This window comes from Pristiophorus japonicus, unplaced genomic scaffold (assembly GCF_044704955.1).
Source record: "Pristiophorus japonicus isolate sPriJap1 unplaced genomic scaffold, sPriJap1.hap1 HAP1_SCAFFOLD_252, whole genome shotgun sequence".
Taxonomy (NCBI): Eukaryota; Metazoa; Chordata; class Chondrichthyes; family Pristiophoridae; genus Pristiophorus; species Pristiophorus japonicus.
Genome location: NW_027252252.1, coordinates 504315 through 531565, shown reverse-complemented (window position 1 = coordinate 531565; position 27251 = coordinate 504315). Strand labels below are relative to the sequence as shown.

At 48.0% G+C, this 27251-nt stretch overlaps 2 non-coding genes across 2 annotated transcripts; one reads left to right on the top strand and one right to left on the bottom strand.

The window, feature by feature from the left end:
• Positions 1–10642: 10642 nt before the first annotated feature.
• On the bottom strand, positions 10643–10714 carry trnaw-cca (transfer RNA tryptophan (anticodon CCA)). The gene has a single exon. It is a non-coding gene; the product is annotated as a tRNA-Trp (tRNA).
• A 6258-nt stretch (positions 10715–16972) lies between these two features.
• On the top strand, positions 16973–17045 carry trnav-uac (transfer RNA valine (anticodon UAC)). The gene has a single exon. It is a non-coding gene; the product is annotated as a tRNA-Val (tRNA).
• The last annotated feature ends 10206 nt before the right edge of the window (positions 17046–27251 follow it).

The window sequence follows — 27251 nt, the reverse complement described above, 5'->3', positions numbered from 1 at the left end:
CCACTGAGGGGGCTACCGAGCATGGTGCTGAGATGGTCATGGCTGTTGAAGCTTTCGGAAGCGAAGGCTCACAAGTGACAGCCCGTCAGATTAAAGTCTGGACAAATAGAGACCCGCTATTGTCTCTAGTCAAGAAATGTGTCCTGAATGGGGACTGGGCAGCCACGTACAGGTCATGCCCTGAGGAATTTAAACCATTTCACAGGGGCAGGGATGAACTCTCGATTCAAGCCGATTGCCTACTGTGGGCAAACCGCGTAGTCATGCCCCAGATGGGCAGAGAGGTGTTCATCAGAGAACTCAACAATGGGCTCCCGGGCATTGTCACGATGAAGGCAATTGCCAGGTCACACGTTTGGTGGCCAGGGATAGACGCAGATCTGGAACTTTGTGTTCGCAGGTGCAACACATGTGCCCAGCTAGGCCATGCGCCCAGGGAAGCCCTCCTTAGCCACTGGCCAAGCCTTGGTCACGCATCCATGTGGACTACGCAGGTCCTTTCATGGGGAAAATGTTTTTGTTTGTATTAGACGCCTACTCCAAATGATCGAGTGTGACATTTTAAATTCAAGCACATCCTCTGCCACGGTAGAAAGTCTACGGGCAATGTTCGCCGCCCACAGTCCAGCGGACATCTTGGTCAGTGACAATGGCCCGTGCTTCACAAGCACTGAATTCCAGGATTCATGGCAGGCAATGGAATTAACCATGTTAGAACGGCACTGTTCAAGCCGGCCTCAAACAGCCAGGCAGAACGAGCAGTGCAGATAATCAAACAGGGGATGCTCAGATTCCAAGGGGGTTCCCTACAAACCCGCTTATCACGCCTCCTGTTGGCCTATAGATCCCGACCACACTCGCTCACAGGGGTTCCACCCGCAGAGCTACTAATGAAAAGGACGCTCAAAACCCGATTATCCCTTATACACCCCACCATGAAAGAAATTGTCGAGAGCAGGCGCCAGTCACAATATTACTACCATGGCAGGAATGCGAGGGCATGATGTATTGATGTAAATTATCCTGTTTTTGTCCTCAACTACTCTGCAGGGCCCAAATGGCTCGCAGGCACTGTGGTTGCCAAAGAGGGAAATAGGTTTCTGGTAGTTAAACTTACCAATGGACAAATCTGCCGCAAACATGTGGATCAAACAAAAAGGAGGTTCAGCAACCTCATAGAAGAAGCAGAGGAAGAGAACGATATAGAATTCACTCCACCACAGGTGACCGAACACCGGAACCAAAGGGAGGAGAGCCCAGTCACTGTGGGCAGTCCGGACAGGCCTGAGCACTGCAAACAGCAGACGCTCAGGCCAGCGCCCAACAACTGGAGCCCCAACTCAGGCGCTCTACAAGGGAGCGTAAACCACCAGAGAGACTCAACCTGTGATCCCAATAAGACTTTGGGGTAGGAAGTGATGTCATGTATTCAACCAGCATTGTAACCCATGTATAAACTGACCTAAGTTGTACACCGTGAGAACACTGACCACTAGGTGGGAGATACTCTTAACCTGGACCTTCAGGTATAAAAGGGGAAGCTCCACCCACCTTCATCACTTGAGTGCGAAGGAATAAAGGACAGGTCACAGACTGACCTTCTCTCAAGCATGGGCCTCGTGTGTATTTATACTGTGTAGTAAGGACGTATCAGGCATTTTCTGTGTTAACCGATGCTGCCTCTTCATGCTTTAGGCACTCTCTCTGAATTAAACTCTGAAATATTCCCGTAGCCTTTCAATTATACCCTGTGGGCTCCCCACTGGGACAGTTAAGATGCAACAGAGTTGAAATTAGTTTCAGTTGTTTGAACAAACACATTACGGCCGCTGATTTGAGTCCCTCATGACACAGAATATGTTTAAATGCAAAATTCCGAAATTGAAGCTTAACGTCCCAAAACTGGAAAATGTTGATCAGACTTATTATGTAATGTAATTGGAAACGATGCTCTCTCTCCAATGGCCGTGTTCCTTCAAACACAATCAGACGCATTGTATTGATTGTATATTGTTCTGATGAATGTTTTGCACTCTTCTGTGTTAATTCAGTGATTACTTTCCAAATGTTAGCTGAGTCTCTCGGGTCTGCTCTACTTCACTGCGGTATGCGGCTGCCTACTATAACTCTGGATATGTAATTCTCAATTAAAGTGCAGTGCTCATTTTACTGTCGAACACTCTAATGTTCTAACTTAGAGTCAGCAATGAGTAAGGATCCATTTTTCCACAGCACCTCAAACAAATACAGCATGTCAAATCAATTAATGAAACACCTCGAACTAATAAAATAAGGTGCAATTTTCCCTCATAGTATAAATCTTAAATGTACGGTTTCATTCTGGGTAATCTGCGATATACGCCTTCAAAGGCAATGGGAAAACATCGCCTGGGTGCAAAATAATTTGTTCTGGGCTCTGCATGTTTGTAATGTAGACAAATCTGCTGCTGATACAAAGATATGGTGGGAAAGCAAGTTGTGAGGAGGACGCAAACAATCTGCAAAGCGATAAAGATAGGGTCAGTGAGTGAGCAAAAAATTGGCAGCTGCAGTATAATGTGGGAAATATGAGGTTATTCACTTTGGTCGGTAAAACAAAAAAAGCTAATAATTACTTAAATGGGGAGAGATTACAAAATGCTGTGGAGCAGAGGGATCTGGGAGTCCTTTTACAGAAGAACATAAGAAATAGGAGCAGGAGAAGGCCATACGCCCCCTCGAGCCTGCTCCGCCATTCAATAAGATCATGGCTTATCCGATCATGGACTCAGCTCCACTTCACTGCCCGCTCCCCATAACCCCTTCTCCCCTTATCATTTAAAAAGCTGTCAATTTCTCTCTTAAATTTATTCAATGTCCCAGCTTGCACAGCTCACTGAGGCAGGGAATTCCACAGTTTTACAACCCTCTGAGAGAAGACATTTCTCCTCATCTCAGTTTTAAATGGGTGGCCCCTTATTCTAAGATCATGCCCTCTAGTTCTAGTCTCCCCATCAGTGGAAACATCCTCTCTGCATCCACCTTCTCAAGCCCCCTCATAATCTTACACGTTTAGATAAGATCACCTCTAATTCTTCTGAATTCCAATGAGTAGATGCCCAACCTACTCAATCTTTCCTTATAAGTCAACCCCCTCATCTCCAGAATCAAACTAGTGAACCTTCTCTGAACTGCCTCCAAAGCAAGTATAGCCTTTCGTAAATATGGAAAACAAAACTGCATGCAGTATTCCAGGTGTGGCCTCACCAATACGTTATACAGCTGTCGCAGGAATTCCCTGCTTTTATACTCCATCCCCTTTGCAATAAAGGCCAAGATACCATTGGCCTTCCTGATCACAAAAAGTTAGCATGCAGCTACAGCAAGTAATTAGGAAGGCAAATGGAAAGTTGGCCTTTATTTCAAGGGGGATGGAATATAAAAGTACGGAAGTCCTGCTACAACTGTACAGAGCACGGGTGAAACCACACCTGGAGTACTGCGTACAGTTTTGCTCTCCTCATTTCAGGAGGGATAAACTTACATTGGGGGCATTTCACAGAAGGTTCACAAGGTTGTCTTATGAAGAATGGTTGACCAGGTTGGGATCTACCTATTGGAGATTAGCAGAGTGAGAGATGATATCTTTGAATGGTGTAAGATTCTGAGGGGCTAGACAGGGTAGATGCAGAGAGGATGTTTCCCCTCGTGGGGGAATCTAGAACGAGGGGACATAGTTTCAGAATAAGGGGTTGCCCATTTAAAATGGGGATGAGGAGGAATTTCTTCCCTCAGAGGGGCGTGAATCTTTGTATTTCTACCCCTGAGAGCTGTGAAGGCTCGGTCATTGAATATATTTAAGGTGGAGGTAGACAGATTTTTGAACGATATGGGAGTCAAGGGTTAGGCGGAGATGGTAGGGAAGTGGAGCTGAGGCCAAGATCAGATCAGCCATGATCTCACTGAATAGTGGAACAGGCTCGAGGGGCTAAATGGCCTCCTCCTGTTCCTATGTCCCTCTATGTAAGGTCTGGGAAACACACGGTGGTGATCTTTGGAAACTTCAACTAAATGGTGTTGTTTTAAAGGGGATGCAGAAACAGAGTGACCGAGAGATTTACACACAGCAATATTTGAAGGTGGGTAGACAAGTTGATAAGGTTACTAAAAAAGAATACAGGACCCTTGGCTTTATAACGTGAAATAGATTACACCGGTGAGGAAATTACACCAAAGCTTTATAAATCCCTGCTTAGGCCTCAGTTGGATCCTGTTTACAGTTCTGGGCACCATAATTTAGGAAGGATATCGAGGATTTGGAGAGAACGTAAGAAATAAAAAAGAAACATTTTCTGTTGTTATTGAAAACACAAACACAGGTATTCATTGAAATCCAATCTGTAGGTGGCCACACACAGATTGAAGAGAGCCAGGGAGACCGACAGAATCGGGAAACACCGGGAAATGGACAAGAGATATTGACAAGGACTAAAACCGCTTTGAGACCAGACAATTGCGGGAACCCCTGCGGTTAATGAAAGGGCTTTGGGTGGTTGATTTCCTGACACACTTGTAATGTGGGGAAAGATGTGCCCAAATCACCCCCATATGGACCTCAACTCTTTCAGAAGCAAGAGAGTGTGTAACCTGGGTTTATAACATAAAGTAATGGGGTCCTTAACGATTAAAGCCCATTATTAATTCTCTCACACACTTCAATTATGTTTATGAAATGAATTGATGGAAACTTCAAGAACTGAACTTTAATGAGTTAAGGAACTTTAATCATTGATGAAGTTTTATCCCCTATCTGATTTTACACACACTGTATTTTAGGAGAGTGAGTTAAAATGCCCATCGCTCATGATACAAGGAACCTGGGGCTACTTTTAAAAAATGTATTCCACAGAAAAATATTCTCCAAAACAATGTTTCTGTCCGTGCTCAAACCGAGGATATTTCACATGTGTGGCGAAGGTGATAACCGTTATACGACGGAAACCTCTGCTTACACCTCGAAAAAAAGCATCCTGCAGCTCTGCCTCACTTCCCAGCAGCAGATCAAAGCCACAAACAAACCAATCGATTATTCCCACTTCCCCACCTCCACAGATACTGCCCGACCTGCTGAGTGTTTCCAGCATTTTCGGGGGTTGATGTGCGTCGCTTTCAATCTTTGAAATTTCACCAAGCAAAGAAACGGTCAATCGAACTGACCCTGTAAGCACTTTGTTCGCGTTTATTCACAGGAATATCTGCAGTCGGGAGCAGAAAAGGAATTAAAACCGAATACCGTCTTCGGGACAATCAGAATACTTCGTCACAGACAAGGCACCGGAAGGCTGGAAGGTAGATCACACCGGTTGTGGGAGAGCTGGTTGGCAGTGACATGGAAGTGTCTGCAGTGTGCGGGACCAGACTGCTTCCATACATCCACACTGAATGTCCACCCTTTATTTGGGAAAAGTACAACTGAGAGTGGACAAGTTCCATCCCGGTAGGAGCAATCTGAAGTTTTAACTGACTGACACCCTGGTTTTGGATGTCGTGCAGTGTGCACTTGCGTCAGTCTCTGTGACGCAATGGTTTAGCGCGTTGGGCTATTAAAACTAAATTTGGTGGTTCAAGCCCACCCAGAAGCGAAGTTTTTAACTGTGTTTCCCCTGAGGATTCGGTGCTGCACGGTTCCAGTTTGTCATTGCGTATTTTGACTGCACAAACATATTCTGCAAACATTACCAGCTGTGCTGTTATCCAGTGAGTTCCCACTCCAATACTTTTATGAGCATTCAGTTCAAGTGTAGAGTTTGAGTGTATACAAAACTGTACAGTGATATCAGAAAATTTTACAAGGTTGTGGGACATTGTGTTTTGTTAATATTGAACCACGAATATGAATCAATCCATTTTTTCCAATATTTAATTGAGCAAGTTTTCAAAATGTTTCCATCCAATTTTGAACCAGGAACTTTTCGCGTGTGAGGCAAATGTGACAACCACTACACTACGGAAACACTGCATTTGAAGTAATGTTAGGAACATAACCAGAGCTTTAACCTACACAGCTGGACTATACTTCAGGAGCTGGTTTTACGAGAATAGAAAGACAGTGCTATATTTAGGAAGGCTGTGAGTGTGGTAGGAATTGATCCAGTGTTTCCCAGACTTTACACATAGGAACAGGAGCTGGCTATATAGCAGCGAGTGGTTAGGATCTGGAATGTACTGGAGGCAGACTCAATCTTATCTTTCAAACAGGAGTTGGATAAGTGTCTGAAGGAATAACAATTGCAGTCCTCAGGGGAAAGAGCGGGGGAGTGGGACACACTGAGAGTCGGCACGGGCTCGACGGGCCGAATGGCCTTCCGTGCTGTAACCATTCCATGATTCTGTAAGTTAGTGGCACATTTCATAGTGTGGGTGGAAGCAGAACATTGCAAAGGGACATTGATTGAGTCGGCAAAACAAGATGCATCTGATTCAGGAGATTCGGGGGGTGTGGAAATTCAGGAGTTTAATGAATTTGAAAGGAACATTTTTGTTTTGTGCAGTTTTGGTCAGAGAAATGTTTGTGAAAGGAATTTTTTGCACAGAGGAATGCAGCATTTAATCTTCTGCCTTAACACTTCTTTCTGTGTGTCGGGGTCACATTTCTTTTCGATGTCATTCTTCCAGAATTGCTGTTTCACAATAACCAGACCCTTGCTCTAAAGTCAGTCGCACTGTTTCCCCAGTCTCCTGTTGATGTTACCAGCAATGAACATTTTGAATCAGATCCCTAAAGCACAGTGTGTAAAATGGGACATGTTTTAACAATTAACGTGGGGCTCACACCCCTGAATCCAAGATTAAGATTCTCATGCTCGACCGATTGACCTCGCCGGGCTTCTGCCAAATGCACCTTTTTGTCGCTGATTGCAGCCAGGCGCCTGTTGGCTCCGCCCCAGATGTTTAAACTTGCTGTCGAGGAACTGCCAGGATCCTCTTGAATGGTGGACCAGGCTCGAGGGGCCGAAAGGCCTACTCCGGCTCCGAATCCTAACATGTTTATGATCTTATAACCTTTCACAGGAGAACAAACTCGCCCCTGAGCATGCATGAGGAGAAAGCTCCAGAAAATATTACCACCCGGTGAGCTTTCGCTTGTAAGTGTAAAGTCCTGACCCTGCAGTACAGACTCAGACGAGGCACATGCTGAAGTCAAGGTCACTCTGGACCTGCACCTTTATTTCACAGCTCTCAAGTGCCACACTTGCCTGAGACCTGCCTTTATATACCTGTGTGGAACAGGTATGCAGTGTCTCCTGCAAGTGCACCCCTGGTGGTAACGTATGCTTGTGGTTACAGGTCATATCTAGTTACAGTCATGTATAGCATGGTAAGATACAGTTATATACAGTAGTGTGAGATACCTGACATCACCCTCCCCCTAGGTCTTATTGTCTTTATAGATTCAGACTCTCAGGTGGTCTATGTTCTCGCGTGGAGCGTCTTAGTTGTGGTTCAGTTGTTTGCCTTGGTGCCTGTTTTTCTTTCAGTGTGATTGCTGGTATCTCGCCTGGGCTGTCTGTTGAGACTGCCCTTTCCTCAGGTTGTTCCCTATCTCTGTCCACCAGGTGTGGTGTGAGTTCCATACTGTAGTCTGCCTCTCGTCCTGCAGTATTGTTGGTGAATCTACTTTTTACTTGGTCTCCATGCCTCCGACAGGTTTGGCGATTGTCCATTTGTACAACCAGTAGCCTGTTTTCTTCCTTACCTGTTACTGTCCCTGCACGTCATTTGGGACCCCTGCCATAGTTTAGCACAAGCACTTTATCCCCTATCTCATTCCACCTCCCCCTCAAATTTAGGTCATGGTACTCAGTTAGCTTCCGGCGCTTAGCCTCAACAATTCCATGCATGTCTGGGAGGATTAACAAGAGCCTGGTCTTTAAGGTTCATTTCATCAATATTTGCGCGGGGGGAACCCCAGTCAACGAATGTGGACGAGATCTGTATGCCAGCAGCAGTCGCGACAGGCGGCTCTGCAGCGTGGGACCTTGGATTCTGAGCATGCCTTGTTTAATGATCTGCACTGCTTGCTCCGCCTGGCCATTGGAGGCCGGATTGAACGGTGCCGTCTTAACGTGATTTATGCCGTGGTTAACTATAAAATCTTGAAATTTTGCGCGAGTGAAGCACGGACCATTATCACTGACCAATATGACAGGAATTCCGTGCATTGCAAACATGGTTCTCAGGCTCTCCACAGTGGTGGAGGTGGTGCTCGAATTTAAAATGGTGAACTCGATCCATTTTTAAAATGCATCAACGGCTACGAGGGACATTTTACCAATGAATGGGCCCGCATAGTCTACATGCACCCGCGACCATGGTTTTTGTGGGCCAGGGCCAGGGGCTTAGGCGGGGCCTCCCTGGGGGCATTACTGAGTTGGGCACAAATGATGCACCGACGGATGCAGAGCTCCAAGTCCGCATCAATGCCAGGCCACCAGACGTGGGATCTGGCTATGGCCTTCATTAGGACGATCCCCGGGTGCTCGCGGTGGTGCTCTCGGACAAACGCCTCTCAGCCTTGCAAGGGCATAACTACTCGGCTGCCCCACATCAGGCAGTCTGCCTGTAGTGATAGTTCATGCATGCGCCTATGGAAAGGTTTGATCTCCTCGGGGCAGGCATCGCGGGTCTCTGCCCAGTCACCAGTTAAAAAGCATCTTTTGACTAAGGATAACGTGGAGTCGCTGGTCGTCCAGGCTCTGATTTGGTGAGACATCATGGGCGAAACTGTGGATTCAAAGGCACTGATTGCCATGACCATCTCACAGTCCTGTTCGTCCGAACCTTCCGTGGTCGCCAGGGGTAGATTGCTAAGCGCGTCGGCACAGTTGTTTGTGCCTGGTCTGTGCATTATTGTGTAGTCGTAAGACACCAGCATGAGTGCCCACCGCTGAATGCGCGCCGAGGCTTTGGCGTTTATTGCCTTGCACTCAGATAGCAGGGACGTGAGGGGTTTGTGGTTGGTTTCTAACCCGAACTTGGCCACGAAAAGGTATTGGTGCATCTTTGTGACACTGTACACGCACGCGAGCGCCTCCTTCTCAACCATATCGTACCCGCACGCCGCCCGCGAAAGTGACCTGGAGGCATAAGCAATGGGTTGTAATTTACCCGCATCATTGACATGCTGTAAAACGCACCCGACCCTGTACACTGACGCATCACATGTAAGAATTAACTTTTTACCTGGGTCAAAAAAGGCTAAAACACTGTTGGAACATAGAAGATTGAGTTCTTTATTGAAGGCGCGTTCTTGGGCGTCCCCCCAAAACCAATCACACCCCTTTCTCAGTAGCACGTGGGTAGGCTCCAGCAGCGTGATCAAGTTCTGCAGAAAGATCCCAAAGTAATTGAATAGCCCGAGAAAGGCAGGCAGTTCCGAGATATTCCAGGGCCTGGGTGCCAGACGAATTGCTTCGGTTTTTGATTCTGTTGGGCGGATTCCATCAGCGGCAATCCTTCTGCCCAAAAATTCAACCTCAGGCGCGAGAAACAGACACTTGGATTTCTTAACTCTTAGGCCTACTCGATCCAATCGACTTAGTACTTCCTGCAAATTGCGGAGATGGGAGTCGGTGTCCCTGCCCGTGATGAGTATGTCATCTTGAAACACAACCGTCCCCAGGATGGACTTGAGCAGACTCTCCATGTTGCGCTGGAATATAGCAGCTGCCGACCTGATGCCGAATGGGCATCGATTGTACATAAAAAGGCCTCGATGTGTGTTGATGGTGGTGAGTAGCTGAGACTCTTCGGTCAGTTCTTGCGTCATATACGCAGATGCAAGATCTAGTTTCGAGAAAAGTTTTCCTCCAGCCACCGTGGTAAGTAGGTCCCCTGCTCTGGGCAGCGGGTATTGGTCCTGCAGGGAGACTCTGTTTATGGTAGACTTGTAATCCCCACAGATTTGTACGGATCCATCAGGCTTCATGACGGGGATGATGGGACTTGACCAGTCGCTAAATTCCACGGATGAGATAATGCCTTCCCGCAGGTCCAGTTCGTGTTCAATCTTTTCCCTCATCACATCAGGCACAGCTCTAGCCTTGTGATGGACCGGTCTGGCATCCTGTGTGATGTAGATTTTAACTTTAGCCCCTTTGAAGGTACCCATACCTAGCTGAAAGAGATGTTCAAAACGACTTAGAACTGCAGAGTAGTGTGAGATACATGACAGTAAGGTGAACGTGTGAACGGCCACACTGCGGAAACATCTCCACCTTCAACACCAGGTCAGACGGAGATGCTGAGCGAGCAGGTGAACTGCAGGATCCCACTTTTTAGGAGCTGATCGTTGTGCCAAGCAAACGAGTTTTGCTTAATGACTAAAAATAAAAGGTGCTAGAAATGGGATTCAAATCCACACTTTCAGAGCAGACTGAACACAACAGGTTAGACCGCTCAGCTGTCCTGACTATCCAGTGTTGTATATGGCCACCTGCAGGTTGATTTTGAACTTTTGTGTCTTGTCACAAGAAATAAATGAGGGCAACAGGTGTTTCTCTGCCTGACACCGGGGAAACAGTGAGACAGACCTTGGAGCAAGGGTCTGGTTATTGCCAAAGAGTAAAGAAAATGTTAATTCCGGGATTACCCAAAGGAGCAGTGACCTCGACGTGATTTGAACACACAACCTTCTAATCTGGAGTCAGACGCTCTACCGTTGCGCCACAAGGCCGACACAGGGAGTTTGAGATGTTCCTCTATATGAAGATTCTGCAATACAAGGGGCTTTAAAATCCCTGCCCATTCCCACCAGGTATCAGAAGAAGCGCTCACCTGCCAGTCACCGTATGTTTTTGTTTAACTTTTGTGTTGTTTTCACGGGAAAGCATCATTAATTAACCCGTCATCTTCTTTTGTACAATGAAAGAAATGCTGACTGAGGGACAATCGATACTTCAATCATTTGTTCTGTGCTTTGCATGTTAACTGTTCAAACATATCCCATTTTACACACTGTGTTTTAGGGGTCTGGTTCAAAATCCTCATCGCTGGCGACACCAGGAATCTGGGGCAACTTTTGTCAAATTTAACAGCACCGGTTATTCCGACACGCCAAATTCCCCGGTGGATCCATTTTCTCTCGCTAAAAGTTATCTATTTATTGGTGAAATAAAGAGCAATTAAGGAATAAGGGAGCCCTTTTGCTTGGAGAATAAATAGCAAGTAAAAACAGCAAATGCTGGAAATCTCAGCAGGTCAGTTAGCATTTGCCAGGAGACAAGACTCGCTTCCGATTGTTCCCCTGCAGGAAATTTCAACATAATGTTCCCGCCCGGGATCGAACCGGTGACCTTTCATGTGTAAAGCAAACGTGATAACCGGGACACTTGGGAAACCTCTGGCACAGTGACCTCAACAGACGGGAGCTGACCAGTGAGCTCCCTCTGTGCTGATCACCACTGATTTTTAATGTGGAAGCAAGTCATCCTCGACTCCGGGATTACAATAAGAAGAGAGGAGGATCAGGAATGTGTTGGCTCACCTGAAACAACTTCTGTCCCACACTGAAAGTTCTCAATCCTTCTCCTCTGCTGCCCTTTACAGAAATGTCATGTGTTCACTTCCACATCCTCACAGTGGGGCCACAGAGGCTCCAACCGTCTCACCGCGATCAGCGAACTCGCCCAGTTTGTAAAATTAAACCCGGGACATGTGTCCGGCAAAGGGCAGGCGAAGCGGAAGAGTGTGTAAGCTCATTCTGTAACAGATAGTAGTGGGGTTATTAACGGCGATTACAGCAATCATTAATCCTCTCACACACCTCAATTATGTTTCTGCGATGAACTGATTGAGAATGGAAAGGGTTAATGCTCGGGATCTGAACCCCTCGACCACCAGGGAACAGCTTCGATAATTTGTATCAATATAAAAATATATATTTATATATGAACCTGTATGTCAACGGCAAGCTGTCTCGACCTCATGGCACAACGGTCGTGAATCTAACTTTGAGCGAGAGAAATTGTTCCACAGGGCACCCATTTCATCTTTTATTCCCTTTTAAACACTAGAAACTGAGACAGGGGGAATAAATAGAGAAATAAAAGCACAGTGATACAGACAAGAGGAAGAGAGAAGGGGAAATACTGCCCCCACCCAGAACTAATGCAGAAACCCCTCTGCTGCGCTCGGGGTGGCCACCCACAGCCTGGATACACTAATGTCCCAACAGTTCATTGACTTTCGGAGTGGGACCTTGCGGCGCTTCAGAAGACAGGTCGAAAAAGCAAAGTCACTGATTCGGTCTCACGTGCTTCACTAATCAAGAGTAGCCACACACAAAAACTTGCTTTTATAATGGCTATACATTACCGTTATGATTGTCAAGCAGTTGGTTCATTGATCTAATGGTGTGACTTTAGATGAGTCGAAGTTAAATGAAATTTGTGAGAAGTCCTGCGTTCCAATCCTGGACGAGTCCATTATTTTGCCGACGAGTTTTGAAATTGCATAGAAATTTTGCAAAGGAAGACTTGCATTTCTGCAGTGCCTTTCAGGAACTCATGACGCCCCAAAGCGCTTTACAGCCGTTGAGTTATGTTTGAAGTGTTGTAGTATGGGGAAAGATGTGCCCAAATCACCCCACATGAACCTCAACTCTTTACAAAGGAGTTTGGTGCAAATAATCAGGTGCCTCAGGGACTTGGACTTTCTTTGAATGAGTTCTGTTTGTACCTGCATTCAAGCTTGAAACAGCAACTGGGCTTCCATCTCACGGGAGCAGCGTGTAGCGGTTAGCGAGTCGGTGACGAGGTTTGGGGTTGATGTGCGTCACTTTCAATCTTTGAAATTTCACCAAGCAAAGAAATGGTGAATCCAACTGTCCCTGCAACCATTTAGTTCCCGTTTTATCACAGGAATATCCGCAGTCAGGAGCTGAACAGGAATTAAAACCTAACACCGGCTTCGGGACAATCAGAATACTTTGTCACAGACAAGGCACCGGAAGGCTGGAAGGTCGATCACACCGGTTGTGTGAGAGCTGGTTGGCGGTGACATGGAAGTGTCTGCAGTGTGCGGGACCAGACTGCTTCCACACATCCACAATGAATGTCCCACCCTTTATTTGGGAAAAGTGCAACTGAGAGTGGACAAGTTCCAACTGGTCGGAGCAATCTGAAGCTTTAACTGACGGACACCCTGGTTTTGGATGTCTTGCAGTATACACTTGTGTCAGTCTCTGTGGCGCAATGGGTTAGCGTGTTCGGTTGTTAACCAAAAAGTTGGTGGTTTAAGCCCTCTCAGGGACTTCAACTGTTTTCCCCGAGGATACTGTGCCGCACAGTTCCAGGTTGTCATTGTGTGCTTTGGTGTCACGAATATATTCTGCAAACATTGCCAGCAGTGCTGTTATCCAGTGAGTTCCCACTCCAAGACTTCTATGAGCATTCAGTTCAAGTGTCGAGTTTGAGTGTATGCAGAACTGAACATAGATATCAGAAAATTTAACAAGGCTGTGGGACATTGTGTTTTGTTAATATTGAAACATTAATATGAATAAATCCATTTTTTCTAATATTTAATTAAACGGGTTTTCAAAATGTTTCCGCCCAGTTTCGAACCAAAGATCATTCGCGGGTGAAGAAAATGTGACAACCACTGCACTACGGAAACACTGCAATTGAAGTGATGTTAGGAACATAACCAGAGCTTTCACCTACACAGCTGGCCTACACTTCAAGAGCTGGTTTTACGAGAATAGAAAGACGGTGCTATATTTAGGAAGTCTGTGAGTGTGGCAGGAATTGATCTCGTGTTTCCCAGACTTTACACATAGGAACAGGAGATGACCATTTCGCAGCAAGTGGTTAGGATCTGGAATGCACGGCTTGAAAGGGTGGTGGAGGCAGACTCAATCTTATCTTTCAAACGGGAGTTGGATCAGTGTCTGAAGGAAAAACAATTGCAGGGCTACGTTAAAAGGAGTGGGGAGTGGGACTCGCTGAGAGTCGGCACGGGCTCGACGGGCCGAATGGCCTTCCGTGCTGTAACCATTCCATGATTCTATAAGTTAGCGGCACATTTCATAGTGTGGGTGGAAGCAGAACATTGCAAAGGGACATGGATTGAGTCGGCAAAACTAGAGGCATCTGATTCAGGAGATTCTGGTGAAGCGGAAATTCGGGAGTTTAATGACTTTGCAACGAACATTTTTGTTTTGTGCAGCTTCGGTCAGAGAAATGTTTGTGAAAGGAATTTTTTGCAGAAAGGGATGCAGCATTTCATTTTCTGTCTTAACACTTCTTTCTGGGTGTCGGGTCACATTTCCTTTCGATGTTATTCTTCCAGAATGTATATTTTCTTTGGTGTTTCACAATAACCAGACCCTTGCTCTAAAGTCAGTCTCACTGTTTCCCCAGTCTCCTGTTGATGTTACCAGCAATGAACATTTTGAACCAGACCCCGAAAGCAGTGTGTAAAATGGTTTATGGTTTAAGAGTTAACTTGCAGAGCATAGATAAATTATCCAATTATGGAATCTCCTTCAGTTAGAATTTCTTTATTTGTGCAAAAGAAGATCATCGGTTAATTAACGATGTATTCCCGTGAAAGCAACATAAAAAGTAGTTAAAAGGTAATCAACAAACTTGGTTTTCGAACCCGAGAATCTGAGATTAAAAATCTCACGCTGTATCAACTGAGCTCGCTGTGCTTCTGCTAAAGCAAACGTTTTTGTCACTGATTGCAACCAGGCGCCTGTTGGCTCCGCCCCAGATGTTTAAACTTGATGTCGAAGAACTGCCAGGATCTTCTTGAATGGTGGACCAGGCTCGAGGGGCCGAATGGCCTACTCCAGCTCCTAATCCTTACATGTTTATGATCATATGACCTTTCACAGGAGAACAATCTCGCCCTGAGCATGCATGAGGAGAAAGTTACAGAAAATATTCCCACCCGGTGAGCTTTCGCATGTGAGGCGAACGTGTTAACCGCTACACTGCGGAAACATCTCCACTTTCAGCACCCGGTCAGACGGAAATGTGAAGCGAGCAGTTGAACTGCTGAATCCCACTTTTAAGGAGCTGGTCGTGGTGCCAAGCAAATGAGTTTTGCTCAATGACTAAAAATAAGAAAAAGGATTTGAAACCGCGCTTTAAGAGCAGACTGCAAACTGAACGCAGCACCTTCGACGGATCGGCCATCCAGACTGCAAGTTCATTTAAATTTTGAACTTTTGTGTCTTGTCCCATGAAGTAAATGAGGGCATGTGGCATATCTGTGCCTGACACCAGGGAAACAGTGAGACAAACATTGGAGCAAGTGTCAGGTTATAGCCAAACAGCAAAGAAGTTTGCAACTTTTGAAGAACAATGATCCTGACATGATTTGAATACACAGCTTTCTGATCGGGAGTCAGACGCACTCCCGTTGCACCACAAGGTCTACAGTGCAAATTGTCCATGTTTGGAAACATGAAGGTTCCTGAAACATAGTTTCATTGACCCTGCATTGGTGCAATGAAAGGGCTTTAAAATACCCGGCCACTCCCAGCGTGGGTCAGGCAGCATCAGAAGCAGTGCCCACCTGTCACTCACCCTCTCACGCCCGCTTTCATCACCTGCTGCCCGCGGACTACAGCAAATCCAGTTCATCATCATCATAGGCAGTCCCTCGAAGCGAGGATAACTTGCTTCCTCGCCAAAAAAGGATGAGTTCACAGGTGTTTCAATATTCCAGGCCCTGAAATGTATGTTGAAGGGTGGAAGATGCCTGTGCGTGGATTTTTTTAACGTGTGATGGCCGTTGCACCCCAGCCATCACACGGGCTTGACAGAGCGAGGTATTCGTCCAGTGGCAAGGGTTAAACAAGACGACTGGAGACCAGCTCTGCTGCACGGACCCAGTTTGCACACATATCGCAGTGTGGGCTGGCCCGTGCTGCCCCTGGGCCCCTGGCCCTGAACTCAAGCCTCCCCTGGGCCCCGATCACATCCCTCCACAGTCTCTCGCCGCTCCTTCGCCCCGATCTCGCCGCTCCTGCTGTATTTGCCCATGCTCCAATCACCGACCTGGACCTTGATGACATCACTCTTCGCTGCCGCCGCCCTCCTGCACCAGCTCGCGCTGCTCCCTGGAGAAGTCTCCCGGGACCTCCAAGCTGCTCCCAGGGCCGCTCGCCGTTCGTTTTATGGCCCCGAATTGCCGCTGGTGTTCTCCCGTTAGTGTATCCAGGCTGTGGGTGGCCACCCCGAGCGCAGCAGAGGGGTTTCTGCATTAGTTCTGAGTGTAGACAGTATCTTTCCCCTTCTTTCTTCCTCTTGTCTATTTCCCTGTGCTTTTATTTCTCTATTTATTCCCCCTGTCTCAGTTTCTAGTGTTTAAAAGGGAACAAAAGATTAAATGGGTTTCATTGTGGAACAATTTACTTCACTCAAAGTTACATGCACTGCTGTTCGCCATGAGGTCAAGGTAGCTAGCCGTTGATATTCAGGTTCTTATATAAATATATATAAATATATCAACATCTATCATAACTGTTCCCTGGTGGTCGAGGGGTTAAGATCTGCCGCACTGACGTGGTAACGATACTCGATCAATTCATCGCATAAAAATAATTGAGGTCTGTGAGATGATTAATAATTGCTGTAAGCACCATGAATACCAATACTTTCTGTGATAGACCGAGCTTGCAGACTATCTGGCTTCGCCTGCCCTTTGCCGGGCACGTGTTGCGGGTTTAATTTTGTAAATTGGGTGAGTTCGCTGATCGCGGGAAGATGGTAGGAGCCTCTGTGGCCCCACTGTGAGGATGTGGAAGTGAACACGGTGGCTGGGTGATCCGTGACATTTCTGTAAAGGGCAGTGGAGGAGAAGGATTGAGAGCTTTCAGTGTTGGACAGAAGTTGTTTCAGGTGAGCCTCCTCATTCCCGATCAGCACAGAGGGAGCTCACTGGTCAGCTCCCCTCTGTTGGGGCTGTTATACCAGTGGTTTCTGTAGTGTAGTGGTTATCATGTTTGCTTTACATGCAAAAGGTCTCTGGTTCGATCCCAGGCAGCAACATTTTGTTTAAACTTGCCAAATGGGAACAATCGGAGGCGAGTTGAGTCTCCTGGCAAATGCTGCCTGATTTGCTGAGATTTGCAGAATTTGCTGTTTTTATTTGCTATTTATTCTCCTGGCAAAAGGGCTCCCTTATTCCTGAATTGCTCTTTATTTAACCAATAAATAGATAACTTTCAGTGAGAGAAAACGGATCCACCGGGGACCTTTTGCGTGTGAGGCCAACGTGATATCCGCTACACTGCAGCCCATCAAAGGGCGAGAAACCACTGAATATAAAGGATGAACTCACAAATATCAGGGGCAGTGCAGTCTGGTCAACGTCAAACCCTCCTTTCTTATTCAGCAGTTGCATGAACGGGAATCAGACGTTACAAAATTTAATTAAAGACACAAATACAAGTAACACTTCTAAATCTTTTCACTGTAAAATTCTTTTACTTTATTTGAAATCCTGCTGCATGAATCTGAAAATGAGCACCGTAGGATTTTATCTTCACTACTGATTCTATTTTCTGTGCACGGTCGGAATAACCGGTGCTGTTAAATTTGAAAAAAGGTGCCCCAGATTCCTGGTGTCATCAGCAATAAAGATTTTGAACCAGACTCCTAAAATACAGTGAGTAAAATGGGTCAACATGCATAAGAACATAAGAAGATAAGAAATAGGAGCAGTTGTCGACCATACGCTCCTCGAGCCTGCTCCGACATTTAATACGATCATGGCCGATGCGATCATGGACTCAGGTCCACTTCCCTGCCCGCTCCCCAAAGCACAGGACAAATGATTGAAGTATCGACTCTCCCTCAGTTAGCATTTCTTTCATTGTGCAAAAGAAGGTGAGGGGTTAATTAATGATGCTTTCCCGTGAAAACAATACAAAAGTTTAAGAAAAAAACATACGGTGACTGGCAGGTGAGCGCTGCTTCTGATACCTGGTGGGAATGGGCGGGGATTTTAAAGCCCCTTGTATTGTGAAACCTTCATATCGCCGAACATCTCAGACTTCATGTGTGGACCTTGTCAGGCAATGGTAGCACGCCTGACTCCAAATCAAAAGGTTGTGTGTTCTAATCATGTTGGGGTTGCAATTATTTTCAAAATTGTTCTTCCAGAAAATATTTTCTTTGCTGTTTGGCAATAACCAGACCCTTGCTCCAAGGTCTGTCTCACTGTTTCCCCGGTGTCAGGCAGAGATACGCCTGCTGCCCTCATTTATTTCATGTGTCAGGACACAAAAGTTCAAAATCAACCTGCAGGTGGCCACATCTAGCATTGAATACTCAGGGTGGCGGAGTGGTTTAAAGTGCTGTGATTAGATCGCAGTTTCCTCTGGAGATGCATGTTCGACTTTGACATTTCTTATTTTTAATCATTTAGTGAAACTCTTTGTTTGACACCACGACCAACTCCTTAAAAGTGGGATTCTGCAGTCCACCTGCTCGCTTCACATTTCTGTCTGACCAGGTGCTGAAAGTGGAGATGTTTCCGCAGTGTCGCGCTTAACACGTTCACCTCACAAGCGAAAGCTCCCTGGCCGAGAATATTTTCTGGAACTTTTTCCTCACACATGCTCAGGGGCGCGTTCTGTCCTGAACACACAAGCTAAAGTCTGAGTTCATTGCCCATGTTGTTAGCAGCCTGCCAGTGAATCTGTTTAAGATGTTCAAACAGATTCCTGACAAAGCTGTCCCGGCTCGCTTCCCGGAGACACCGTGGTCACCAGTGCCCCAGTTTCAGTGGGTCAGCCCCGGGAGGTTGGCCATCCGTTAGAGAATACCCAAGATCAGGGATCAGTCTACGGACAGGGATCCCCAGCCGGCAGCCTTCGGCGGTGAGGGACTCACAGGAGAGGTCGTGGTGGACCAGCCACTAACTGAGAGTCCCCAGCCTACAGCCCCCGGCTGTGCAGAATCCTCAGTTAATGAAATGAACTCAGCAGCCACACCTAAAGGGGAAGTGTGTTGTTGCCCCGGAGGGGCCATTCCCCCGATAATGTGGGACTCAGGCACACCTCCAGTCAGAACACTCTGGGTCCTGCGGTACAGACCGCCTTACCGCCGGCCACACAGGCAAACCAGAGGCTGAATAAGGGAAGGAGAAGAACAGGGATTAACTTGGCCAGTCGGAGATGGGTGGCAGATGTATATAATAGCACGATATGAGTTTAAGAATGTTGAAGAGTTCTAGTTTTAAATTAAGATTTTAGAAATTTCAGGTCACCACAACCTCACGAGGAATCCATGGGTAAAGAAGTAGTGAGAGGAATAAGATCGGTTATGAAGGAGTTGTGGCCGGCAGTGTAAGGAGTGGTTTTCAGGGGGTCAGCTTTCCCTTCTGACCTTATATGAACGGTTCAGAATCGCTCACTGACCCTTGGTTCTCGACACTGGAATTATGAAGGGACTGTAAAAGACTTGGACAGACAATCGGTTTCAAGGTAGGAAGAAGGTATGGCTTTATTGTGTTTATAAAGAAGTAAAAGGCACACCTTTAATAACACACACAGACCAATACACACTGAGGGGTACAGCACATTGAATAAATTGTCAAATTACAGCCTGTGGGGAAAAGAATACAGCTTAAACTCTAAATGGAGTAAAGAGGAGAATGCAGATACATTTACACAAGTTATCCCAGCCTCCCCCCTCCCAATTACCCCAACTAACTAAGTTATAGCTCTGAGGGTTCAGGGGCTATGCTCACCAATCCCTTTAGACAGTTGCCGGTGATTCGTGGTTTCGGGGTTCGCTGCACTTGGCCTTCTAGGCGAGCCGTACCCCGGACAGAGGAGAGGACTTCGGACTGCGTAGTATTCGGTTGGGGTGCGTCCGTTGATACGCTAAGTTGCGTTTTGGATGTATGGGGTAAGTACCCACATTCTTTGGTTAGGAATAGTTTTAGTTAGTCCCTTTTGGTAATTTCTCTCCCGTTGGGTCGTTCAGAAGTAGATTGTAGAGTGATTGTCAATTTGGTTGCAGACAACCTTCCGTTTCGTGGGCCTCGTGCTCGGTCAGTTCTTGATGAGTTCTGGTAGTTTCCTTCACTGTTCCATTTCTTCACTGCAGAGGAAGCAGGCTGCTTGTGTCTGTGTCTGTGTTCCAGTCTATGTCCTTGTTCGAGTCAGTGCGAGTTCCAGTCTGTGTTCTGTTAGTTTTTCCTTGTAAAACTGGGGGATAGATATATCCCCCAAAAAAGGCTTTGTTATCTCCCATCAAATCTCTTGGGCTCTGTTTAAACTGTTCTGTCCATTGATTTTCAAATGACTCCTTTGTCGGCAGTAATTCGAGAATGTGCTATCACTGGTTTTGCATTGTTTGAGGATTGTCCAGTTTCCTGACCATGATTTCCATTGTGCTTGATTGGGTAATTCGATTATCTCTTATGGGGTGAATAGTTCCCCCCAGACAGTCTGGGATCCTTAATACATGAATTTGCTTCACAGAGTTTAGCCCCACCTTCTGTACTCAGTAACTCTTTTTCGCAGCCAAAATGTTGTAGAATCTTAAAATTGATCTGCTCCTTTCCATAGATGTTTAGGGGATCTCAGGCTTCTGAAATTTCGGTCCATTTTGAATTCTCTTTCCGATGAGTCCAAACACTGTGGGGGGAGGGGGGCGGGGGTCTCGATGAATGCATTCCCTTTTATCCCCTGCAGGCGTCGTCTGCCCCTTTAAACTCATTTTAAAAGCCCAGAAACGAATTATTCTCCTCTGCAGGGGAAAGGTACCAGGCATCTTTGCGAGATATTGGTAAATTCTACATTCCCCCCCTGTGATACCATGCAACTTATGGTATCATCTTACAGGTGAGCAAAGTTCCTGGCTCTCAAGAAATAACCTTCCCCGTAAATTAACTAAACTAATACCAAAATATGCATTACACTTATGGAACATCACCACAGATACACACTTTTCCATTTACAGGTACAAACTTTTTACGTTTACACCCTCCCAGCTTGGAGGGGGTTCCATCCCTACAATTGCATTTCAGCACAGTTACATTTCATTTCAATTACTTTATATTCACCAGCATGTAGTCAACGTACAACCGCATTACAGAAGGAAGAACATAGATTAAAATTAAAAAACATCAATTGGTCTCCTGAGGTTTGTCCATCATCTGGTAATGTCTGGATCCTGCCCTTGAGAACTGCTCTCAGGCTGGCTGACACACAATACAAACTCAAAACAATCACCTAAACATTACTGCAACATTACCCTCAATTCTAAACTAAACCTTAAAATCTAAAATGGTGCAGTCAGCTACCTTCGACTAAAAATTAGAGCTATGTACAGCCGCCACCCGTCTCCGGGTGGCCTGGTTAGTCCCTGTCAGGCCCATGCCTGGTGCGGTCTGATAGCCGCCTGGATGCTAGGGTTTCCCCACAGCCGGTGAGCTGGAGACCCTTGTCTCTGGGACAGCTCGATGCTACTGCTCCTGTGAGACCCTCACCACTGGAGGCGGCTGGCTGGTGGTCCCTACTCTGAGTGGCCTCTGTACTTGTGACCTTCGGCCTTTCCTGTCGGGCTGCCCTTCTCCTAGGGTAGAATCGCTGAGGCTCAGATGCCGGTGACCACGGTATCTTTGGCCGTGGTGTACGGAGGGTCCTTCTCAGAGCTTGGGTTACTGGGGGTGCGTCCGAATCCCAAACGATGGGTGGGATAGCCCCTCCAGTACTGCAATTCACCGTCCCGAAAGGCACGGTTTCTGAGTCTGCCACATTCCCTGTGGGCCCTCCACCGTCGGGGGCGGCCAACGGAGGATCCCTGTCCTGAGGACAGTTCACACATCCCGGCTGCCCTCTGTGCTTGGCTGACCCTGGGTTGCACAGCTTGCACTGGTTGATGTGGAACCACTTCGTACAGCGGGGCAGCTTTATGGCATAGACCATCGGGCTTGCCTTGTCGACAATGCTGTATGGCCCCATATATAATGCTTCACAAACTCAGACCCGAGCATGGTTCCTCACCATGACCTGGCCTCCTATCTCCCATTCGTGGTGTTTGCTGGGTTCTAGCAGCAATCGGTTACTCTGATGCTGTCTGCCCATGTTACTAGCAGCCTGCCAGTGAATCTGTTTGAGGTGTTCAAACAGGTTCCTGACAAACCAGTCCCAGTTCACCTCTCTGAACTGACCTTCTGTGAGCACCGGGGCTAGGACATGGGTGGGGGTCCGCATGATCCGGCCAGTCATGAGCTCGCATGGGGAATACCCCGTGCTCTTTGACTGGCTGGCTCGGATCCCCATCAGGACCAACGGTAAGACCTCCACCCACTTTTGGGGTGAGTCTCCTGTCTCCTTCCGCAGCCTTTCTTTAATGGTGTAGTTTAAAAGCTCCACATTACCCGATGACTGTAGATTGTGGGCAATGTGCCATTTCCCCTCAATGCCGAGCACGTTAAGGGTTGCCTGCAATAACTGCCTGGTGAAATGGCTCCCCTGGTCCGACTTCACATACTGTGGGAGTCCCCACCGGGAGAACACTTCCCTCACTAGAATCTTAGCTGTCCCTCGTGCGGTGGCTGTTCGGCAGTTGAAGGCTTCAACCCATTTTGAGAACACGTCCACCAGGACTAGGCAGTATTTGTAGCCTCCCTGGGTGGTGGGTAGGGGCCCGATGTAGTCAATTTGGATTGACTGCCATGATCCCTCTACCCTCCTGACGTGTCCTAGGGACACCTTCCTTTTCTGGGGGTCAGGGTTGTTCGCAGACACACCAGGCAGTTCGCACAGAACCCACGGACATCCTCCCTGAGTCCCGGCCACGATCCTGCCTGTTCCACCCGTTGCCAGGTGGTCTCAGGCCCGGGGTGTCCCGCTCCTGGACCCTCATGGGCCAGTTTTAGCAATTCCCTCTGGTGCTGCTGTGGCACGACCCATTGTCCCTCTTAAAACAGCATGCCTTCCTTAACAATAATGGCTGCTGTGACATACGGACCTTCTACTCTCTCTCCTCTAGCAAGCGCGTTCAGGACAGCTTTCAGGACCGGGTCCTGTGCCTGAACTGTTTTTAAGTCCGGGGCCAAAGCTATCCCTGTACTCTCTGCTGCACTGTTCTTATTCTTGACCGCTGCTATGCGGCCAGTGTCATAGGGGTCCCAGAACTTTAACGTGCAGGCACCTTCTTTGGCCAGTTTGTCAGCCTGTTGGTTTCCCTCTGCACGGGGTTCGGTTTTTGAATGGTCCTTCACCTTATGTATGTAGACCTTTCCTTCTTCCCCCACCGCTGTCATGATTTTCTCCAGCAGGGGCTTGATTGCCAGGGGTCTCCCGTCAGCGGACGTGTATCCGCGACGGGACCATATAGCCAGGTACTCTGTACACGAATTGCAGGTGAACATACTGTACGAGCAAATGGTGTACGGGGTAGGGAATTCCTCGGGGTGGGTCATGACGTACATTACGGTGGACAGTTCAGCATGCTGGGCGCTCATGATGCTGCGGAGCTTGATTACCAGGGCAATACCTGCCCTTGGGTCATAGGCTCCGCACTCAGTGAGTCGTTTGCCAGCAGATACCATGCTGGACCCGTCCACGTAGATGTCCTGGCCTGTAGGGTGTAACCCAGCCCGAAGGCAAATGTTCACCTCCCATACCCCTTCTACGGCGCACCTGTGGGCTTTCCCTGGGTAGATTAGGTTGGCTGCGAGCCTTGGCAAATGGGGGCCTTCTACTCTGAGGTCCATCTGGAAAGGAGCAGGGTCCAGCGAGCAATGCGGGCACTGCTCACCATCCCGTCCTTAATCATCCCATCTAGGAGCATCTGAGTAGGTGTGTGGTGGGTGAGGAGTGTGAGAGGAGAACCTCCCGTGAAGATCAAGGATCTTTTCACTGCCCAATGTGTGGCGAGGAGGTGTCTCTCACAGTTGGAGTACCCCTGCTCTACATCTGTGAGGATCCTGGAGGAGTAAACCACCGGTCACAGCTGGCCGTGCCGCTCTTGAAGCAGCACTGAGCTCAAAGTGTCCCCGCTGGCTGCCACCTCCAGGAAAAACTCCTTTCCTACATCTATCGCTCCTAAGGCTGGTGCGGTCTGCAAGTCCTTCTTGAGCTGATTAAATGCTGCCTCGCAACCCTCATCCCAGTCCCACTCTACCCGCTTGTGTAGGAGCCTGAGCAGAGGGGCTGCGGTGGCTGCATAATCCTCAATGAAGTCTCTGCAGTGCCCAGTGAGCCCTAGAAAGGATCTTACCCCTGTCACTGTGTTGGGGGCTGGTAACTCCTGTACTGCCTCCCTTCTAGCCTTGTCTATGGCCCTTTCCCCATCGCGCACAGTCAGCCCCAGGAATTTGACTTCCTTCTGGCCGATTTGTGCCTTATTCGGGTTCACTTTAAACCCTTCTTCTTTTAGCAGCTCCAGCAGCTCAGCCAGCAGTGGGCCATGCTCCTCCCCCTGATCGGTGAACAGGAGCAGGTCATCCACATACTGCACCAACTGCTGGGGTCTGCTAAAGCCCTTTAAACAGTTCGCCATGCATTGGTGAAAAATGCTGGGCTGTTGTGGAAGCCCTGGGGAAGACAGTTCCACGTGTATTGTTGGCCCTTAAAGGTAAAGGCGAACTTGCACTGGTCCTCCCGATTTAAAAGAATGGACCAGAACCCATTTGAAATGTCCAACACCGTGAAAGTGGTCGCGGATGCTGGAATACTCCCTCTGAGGTCCGCTACGGCTGCTACAGTGTGTGCACAGGCAGGGATATTCTTATTTAGCACTCGATAGTCCACGGTGGCCCTCCATGAGTTGTCCCATTTCTTAACCGGCCACATTGGAGAGTTCAGATGGGTTGCTATCGGTCTTAACACCCCTTGCTCTATCAGTGATCGCAGCGCCGTTGTCAGGACTACCTCTGCCTCCCTGGGGAAGTTATATTGCTTTTGTGGTTGGGTCATGGGGTCCCCTTCTATTCTAACTTCCACCCCCGTTACCCTGCCACAGTCATGTTTGTGGGTGGCGAATGCTGCAAGGTGTGCCCGTACATATGCCTGGTACTCCACTGGGGTGTTACTGACCAGTAATTCCAAGTCATAACCCTCCTTTGGCTTCACGGTACACAACGTTCCCTTGGCCTCTTTTTCTGGGATCACCGCCACCTCACCTTCCCTGTCTGTCCCTATGGCTCCCCATCGACAGTGGTTCCTCAGATCCAAAAGGATCTAGTGGCTAATGATAAAAGCAGCCCCCAGGGATACATTTTCCCTCCTGCTCCCATTTCATCAGGACACACTTCCATTTGGTTTTGAGTGTCCCTAACTGAATGGTGAGCAGGATGGGAAACGAACCAGTTTGCTCGTTGCCTGTGAACCCCACTTGACTGTACGGGACCCCGTTCGATGGAGGTGAGGTAGCCGGGTTATCTGCATGTACAAGGGTGCAGGAAGCACCAGTATGTAGCTGGTAGGTCCCGTTCACTTTCTCCACCTCCATTGTAACGCACGATCTCTTCCAGGCATCGTACTCTCGGGAACACAGCTACACAGGCTGCGCTGGCTCTAGTCATACACATGGGTGGGTTGGAGCAGAGGGATTTACCATACCGGCTACTGTACCGGTTGCGGTATCTACTGCTCCCAGTCCATTTATAACTGTCTGTAAGGGTGGCTACGAGTGTCTCATATGAGTCGGGTGTTCCTGTCCGGCCTTACGGGCTGGGGCTGAAGTGGCATTTCCCTTAGTTTCTTTCTATGGGTTCCTACAGTCCTTCCTCCAGTGCCCACTTTTCCCACACCCAAAACATTCACCCACTTTGTGGGGAGGGTTCCCACCTTCCTGATGCCACTCTCTCTTGCCTTGGCTGGGTTTAATCAGATGGACCTTCCCGTTCCGGTAAGCCAGGGTCAACTGTCTGACCACTGCCTCCTCGGTGGTTTTGGGATCTCTTGAATCGAACCAGACCTGGGCTTTGGCCTTCACTCCAGGTAAGCTGTTTGCCACCAGGCTGCGGAGCCAGTGAGCCAACTCGTTAGGGGCCAGGTGGGCCCGGTCAAGAACCCCACTAAAGGCCCTTTCGGAGACCGGCCACAACCTGTCGGCGAAAGCCTGTGGAGTCTCCCCATGGAGCTGCACTGTTTTCTCCACTCGGGAGAAAGGACTCCCGTCGTTCATACCCATGGCCTCTAGAACCTCCTCCTTAACCGTAGCGTCCGTGTTTCGCCCCTTTCTGCTGTCTGCAGAGAGGGAATGGCACAGCTTGGTGTCTAGCGAGAGGAGCAACAGCTTAGCCTGCTCTGAATCATTGCACCCGTTAATATCCCCTGTGTGTTCCACTTCCAGGAAGTGTACCGAGGGATCCCCCTGTTGGGTGAGCTTACTTAGGTGGCCTATCATAGCGCTCAGTTTTTGGGTGTCATGGGGCCTATGAAATTGCTTACTCGGGGTCCTGCTGCCCCATTTGCACCAGGTGGGCCAAATGTCTGCTGCCGGAGCGAGTGCATTGGCCCTGGTTCCAGCCCTCCTTGTATTGGCTTGCCTGCTTCCCCCTGCTACCAAACCGATTTAAAACTCGGGGCCGCCGGTGTTGGTAGTTCGCAATCGTTACCTGCCCTACACTCTGGTTGACACCCCCGCTGCTCTGGGCTGTTCCCGGGAGCTGCAGGCGGTGACTGCGGGGTTTCTCCTTGCTCTACCAGGTATTACTGGGCTAAACCCGGGTTTATCAGGCACACCATGCCTTTAGCCCGGGATAGAGCAAGGTTCAAGCCTTGGATCAGCTGCTGGCGGGGGCCATGGTCACCAGCCTCAAATTCCCTGGTACTGGCTACCTTATAGGCTACCTGAATGTCTTTCACCCTCTCCCCATAATCTTTAACTTGCTTGGCGAGGCAGGAATTATATTCCCGCAATGCAAGTTCGCTATTCGAAGCTTCAATAATCTGACACTGTAAAAGGTCCAGTTGGGTTTTGTGCCTTTCTTTAGTGAGCTCTCTACTTTCCTTTCACTATCCCACCTCAGTCCACAGCCTTTCCCCGACTGTGTCCCTTGCACTGGACCTCTCTTCTGCCTGCCTCAATACTCCCTTTAATTTCTCATTCTCCTCATCGAGAAGCCGGATCTGTCGCTGAAGGCAAATTAGACAAATGGCCTTCTCTATTGACTTTTTATTGTCCTTGCTCTCGGTCCATTGAGCTGCAGCATCTTCTGGACGCTCAGCATACAATAGATCGAGTACCCACTCCTTAGCCACATTTACCCTCTTAAACACA